This window comes from Magnolia sinica, chromosome 4 (assembly GCF_029962835.1).
Source record: "Magnolia sinica isolate HGM2019 chromosome 4, MsV1, whole genome shotgun sequence".
Classification (NCBI taxonomy): domain Eukaryota; kingdom Viridiplantae; phylum Streptophyta; class Magnoliopsida; order Magnoliales; family Magnoliaceae; genus Magnolia; species Magnolia sinica.
In genome coordinates, this window is record NC_080576.1 from 64,195,426 (window position 1) to 64,201,569 (window position 6,144).

Here is a 6,144-nt window from a genome sequence, read left to right on the forward strand (position 1 = left end):
TCCGGCTCACAAGTCTGAGTTGCTCACTGGTCACTACGGGGAGGCTCGTCACCCCAGTGTAGGCCGACAACTCGAACATGGTGTCCCATACCACCATGCCCGGCTCATGAGTCTTAGCGGATCGTGGTACCATGGTTAAAGTGGGCCTTTACATCAGAGAGGGGTACCTTAGATTCAAGCAATAATGACCATACAAGGTAAACACACAATAAGCCAATCGGGTTGTTAGGCAAGTTTGATTAGTACAGGCACATGCTGACTTAATTAACATGAAGCATATAAGCACCCCTTGTGGCCTAACCACTGTCGACAATCGTCGTGCGACCTGGATTCATCAAGTATACTCAATGTGGCGAGACTAATTTGGCTACCCGAACAGGAACTGTTACCGATTGCCTGGGCTAGGTTGTAGCCCTAATCTTACTCAGATGCAATATAATGACCTTGGAAATTTTGTGCTTTTCTTTCCTTAGTAGTTGTTTTTGGGGTAATTAGCGCTATACTCGATTGCTTGTGAAATCTGCATCAATCACTTTAAATTGTATCTGCATGACTCAAAACTTGTAGATTAGTTAGCGCTATGTTACTCTGAAATCTGGGATCCATCGTTAAATCCAGTTGTTCTTGAGATTTTTTTGGAAGTTCTGGATCGGACCTGGACCGCGCGTCGACAGTCCGATAGCGATGATCTTAGGCTGTTGCGGTCACTATGTTGGGCTTGACCATCACCTCGAAAATCAAGTCCAGATGATGTTCTGGGTCGATTTGATTGAGTCTGGAGTGAAGAGTGTGAGAACGGTTGGAAATTTATTAAGCTTTTATGAAATCTGAGTCGTGTTGCTTGCGCGATGATTTTAAGCAATCTGACCGTTGGATTTTGACCCAATTTCACCCTCTGATCAGGGAAGGTGGCCCAGGCATGTCCTTGTGCTTGTGGACCTGATCGAGATTCAGTGACCGTTGAATTGAGTGTGGTCCGCCACGGCTGATTTGAAGATCCGGTCGGTACCAAAACTCAGCTTGACCTAGATCCATGGTCAGAGAGCTTAAGTTCGATCTTTCGTGGTATTTGGCCCACCAGAAGCGCTTCGTTGGATCGCGAGAGGCAGGTTTTGGTTATACCCTAAGTATACCTTGGCTCTGGGGTTATTTTCATCAATGTTAGGCCTATTTATAGTCCTTAAACCCTAGCTCTCTTTTCCATACGAATTTTCTCTAACCCTAGCTTGGAAAGAGAGTGGAAAAGAGAGGGAAAGTGAGAGAAAAGTTGGTGAATCATCTTGGATTCTTTTCTATTCTTCTTCATCCTTGAACCTTCACTTTGAATCGTTATTTTGACGATTCTGAGTTCATCTTTGGGTAAGTTAACCTAACCCTAATCTGTGTTAGAGCTTAGAATAGTCTTGGTGTTGTTGTATCTCATTTCTATTCTTGCTTTAGGGTATTCTATCGCCGTTGACGAAGACAACTCGTCTGAAATCAGTTCGGTGTTCTTTTCTGGCTTAAGGTGCGGACTTTAAGTGTATAGGTTATGGTTTTCAAGGCTTTCAATGCTAGTGAATGATTTATTCTTATTATGGATGAGATTTCACATGCCAAATGTTGTGTTTACTTTGCGTTCCTGATATGCATGTGTTATATTGAGACTTGTGTATTCTATGTATGTATAAAGTACCGTATATGTATAAAATATGCACTTGTGTTTGCCATGATTATTTGTCATGTATGTATGCTAGATGTATGTATGACAACCCCTTGGTAAAAGGAGTTGTCCAAATGTGTGTATTTCAACATACGTCATATATGTTGTATTATGTATTCTAAGTGTTTGTAGAAATGTCTGAATGATCTAAAGTGTGATGTTTCCACCTAGTATGGGCATTGAGGAGCGATTCTCAACTCTCCCACTAGCGTGTATGATTTCCTTCTTGCTAGTTACATTCCTCGTTGTTTAAGTTCAAGCATTACTTATGCTTACATTTATGTTAAGTTGATATTCTTCAAATGCTTGAGTACCACATGATTGAAGTTGTTGTTCCATTAGTGTTCTACTTTTAATATGAATATCTATTGTAGGGTAATGTGTTTGGGATTATGAATAGTCCAGGAAATCGGTAATCTGCCTTAAGGTTGTGGCTGAGATTGCTTTCACCATAAAGGATGTGATTAGACGAACCCAAGTCGTATTAGAGTTGGCGGCAGTGGTTTGGCCACGTGGAGTGTTTGCGCACTCTATCTCATTCAACTCAACGTGCGCTCGTGCTAGTCGAGTTCATCAAGTAACCCGATTGTCCGATGTATGTTCACCATGTATTGGACGCTACTGTTTGAATCTAGGGTACCGAACTTACCGTTGAAATCCTATTAACCATGGTACCTTGATCCGTTAAGACTCATGAGCCGAACATGGTGGTATGGGACACCGTGGTCGAGCTATCGGCCTATGCTGGGGTGATGAGCCTCCCCGTAGTGACCAGTGAGCAACTAAACTCGTGAGCCGATTATGGTGGTATGGGACACTATATTCGTGCTGTCTGCCTACATTGATTGGTGACGAGCCCTTTGTAGTGACCTCGAGCATACCTGGATATCGCATCGAGGTGACGAGCCTTAGTGTAGCAACGAAGGTATGATAGGCATGCATTGATTGGTGACGAGCCCTTTGCAACGACCTCAACCCATATGATCGTATGAGATGACTAGGACTGACGACCCTAGAATGGATCACTGTTTGGATGGTGATATGAGGAAGGTATCTTAGCTTCCCAATCCTGCTGTATGAAAAGGACAAATAATAACTTGGTAATCATATTTATGCACCGCATTTGCATGTGCTTTGTAGACGTGGCGCACTTTGAGGTGGTGTCATGCGTAACGTAAGATGAAGACGCTGAGGGTGTACGCGTGAGGGCACGCATCATTCTGCATACATCCTTGCATTAACAAGAGTACTTAGGACTTTTTTACTTATTCTGCTTTATCATTACTTCTTGATTGAACTGATAACATGTTAACCAGTGCCTTATTGTTCCACTGAGTTGATCACTCACTCCCACATTCTGGGGCAGTGTTATACACCCACCAGACTCTGTCTTAGGTTCTGATGTTGTAGATGTTGATGCGACTTCTGAGGCAGAGCGGGAGATGGATGATGATGAGGCTGCTTTCTCTTATATGCAGTTTTCAGACGGGTTCTAGCGAGCCTCATTCTGATGCGCGGGATTTCGGGATTATTTTTGGGAATTAAATGATGTAATCTAATACTTGTGATTTTGATAGTAACACTTATATTACGACCTGGTATGTATATGTACTTTAGGGATTTGCACTTGTACACACATATTTCTATAAGTCTTCTGCTTGCTTTCTTCACTTATCCCTGAATTATATTCGTGTTTTGGCTTAATCTATTCCGTGTTTTATGCACTAATACAAACAACATACATCCATCATTAAATATATTGCATAAGTGATGTTTTGGAACTCGGGAGCAGAGTTATGCTCGACCCCCGAATTTCAGGGCGTTACATGCAACAATTAAATACATGTGATAATCAATTCAGTATTTAACAAACAATCCAAGTGAAATCCTCATTTGAGCATTTCATCAAATACCTTGATGATCATGTTACCAAATACTAGCATTTTATCAATCATTTGCATAGAGGCGAATATGATTTCATGAAACAAACTACACATAAGTATAAGGCAAGAAAGAATCCTATCTTAACACTCATAATACATACAAATCATCAACAATTTCTCATCCGGACAATCCATCAAACACTTAGACACACTTCACCAAATACATAGACTAAGTTAGTTACAACATATATTTTAGCAGATCCTTACACAGAGAGGTTAGCATGCATATAACAACGATGAATCCTAGATTAGTAGTCATGGCAAGCATAAATCATGTTTATAAGTTCATTCAAACATTTCAATAAACACATGGGATGCATCTTTCGATCAACATAGTTCATACATGTATACAATATCGAAAACGGCGTATCTAAGACAATATGGTAGCAATCAAGTCAGATATGAATCATTAACTGACATTGAAAGCATTGACAACCATAACCTAAACATTTATAGTCCTCACCTTTCATCGGAATACTCGATTCGGACTCAGTTCGAATTCTACGTTCCCGAAAACGAAACACTGGGCACCTAAATAACGTATATGGTTAGCTAGTTTGACAATTAATCAGCCTGGATCTCTATGACAAGATTAGGGTTAGGGTTTCTTACCCAAATCGTAGCCGAAACAGATTGTGTAGCATAACGGGGAGGTGATTTGAGGCATGGAATCGTGGGAGAGAATCACTACAACAATCTCCTAAGATCCCTTTTCTCTTTTCCTCTTTTGTCTTCTCTCTCTCTCTCTCTCTCTCCCCTAGGGTTTTAGGAAAATTCGTATATGAGGGGGTGGTATAAGGGCTACATATAATCCCAGAAGTGATGCAAATGGCCCGAGGGCCACTATATACATTGGTTATACCCTTTGGGGAGCTATTTTTGACAAACAGGGCTTACAGGGGGGCCCACTACTCACCTATGTCATAGGTGTAAGTGCTATAGTTTTTATCCCTGTCTGTTGTCAAATTTGTAGTGCCAAAATCACTGTTATGTTATATATAACTTGCATAAGTGAAGCTCTCTCAAGGATCAACATTCATGGACAAGCAAAGCTCACAAGAAAAGACTCAAGCTGCAAGACTTCAAGAAGAGTACAAGGCAGAACTCAAGACCCTTTCAAGATTGAGCTACTTGAAGATTTCAAGATTGATCTACATCAAGACTTCAAGGCTCATACTTCAAGGTCTCTTGTTCCTAATGTTTCAATGTCCATACTTCATGGTTGAGGTTTGATTGACCATATGTTGACCTTAGAAGTAGGTCATTCCGGATACATAAGTCGAATGTTTATTTTACATGTGATTGGTCTGTTCTTCGACTAGTCCTAGGCCTTCTTCGACTAGTCCTAGACTTGCTTCGACCAATCTAAGAAATTCCTCGACCAGTCGTGAGTTTGTTACATATTCCGGATAAAATCTGTTAGCCTTCAACTAGTCCAGGAATCTGTTCGACCAGTCGTAGGAACAGTGTCGACTGCTCTTCGACCAGTCGTACAATCTTCGACTCGAAGTCCAGCGAAGATTTTCAGGACCTATGACCAGTCGAAGGAAACCTACGACCAGTTGTAGGTGACCTACGACCAGTCGTAGGAGAGCTTCGACCAGTCGTAGAACGGTCAGAGCATATCCCGCTGGATTTTTCAAATATCTGTTGTTGCTTCGACTAGTCAAAGAGCACTCTAGACCAGTCGAAGACCCGATCTTCTCACTTATAAATAGTGCACGAATCTCAGAAGAAATCATCGAATTAAATAAAGTATTCAAACCAATCTTCGTCGAACTTCTGAGAGATAATTCTGTGCTCCATCTAAGCTAAGTGTGCTTATTTAATATTCTCTTTCCTTAGCTTTATTTTAATTGATTTTGTTTCTGCTATTCCAATCTAATTTGATAAAGAGGAATTATTATTCCCTTTCTTTGGAATCAAAATCAATTAAGGCAAGCCCTATTTGGTTTAATTTAAAATCTATTAGAATTAGAACCATTGTAATCGAGTACTGGACATTGAACTTGGACATTCAATCATCTACTTTGATTTGGTTCTATCGGGCTGCTACAACGAAGGAGATATTCAGGTATTTTACATATTGTAAATTCCTTTCTATTATTTTGGTTTCTTTCAAGATTTGCCAGAAAAATCTTGTTATATTAGTTATCTGAGGAAAGCCAGAAATTGGTTATCTGAGGAAAGCCAGAAAAACTCAGAAGTGGGGTTTTTTTAATTGTGTAAGCCCACATACAAAGACACAATTGTAAGGGTTTTGGGTGAACCTGGGAAAACCTATTTTTAGTGAACGCTAATATCCCCTGTGTGAGGATATTAGGAGTGGAGTAGCATTTTATGTGGCTGTTGTTTAACAGTTGGTGAACACACAGGCGAACCACTATAAACCCTTGTGTTGTGGTTGATTGTTTTATTCTTCTAATTTTTTATTCTTTTGTGGGATGTATGTATGGTAGTGAATGTTGTAATTATTTAATTCAAGCTTTGTGAGAATGT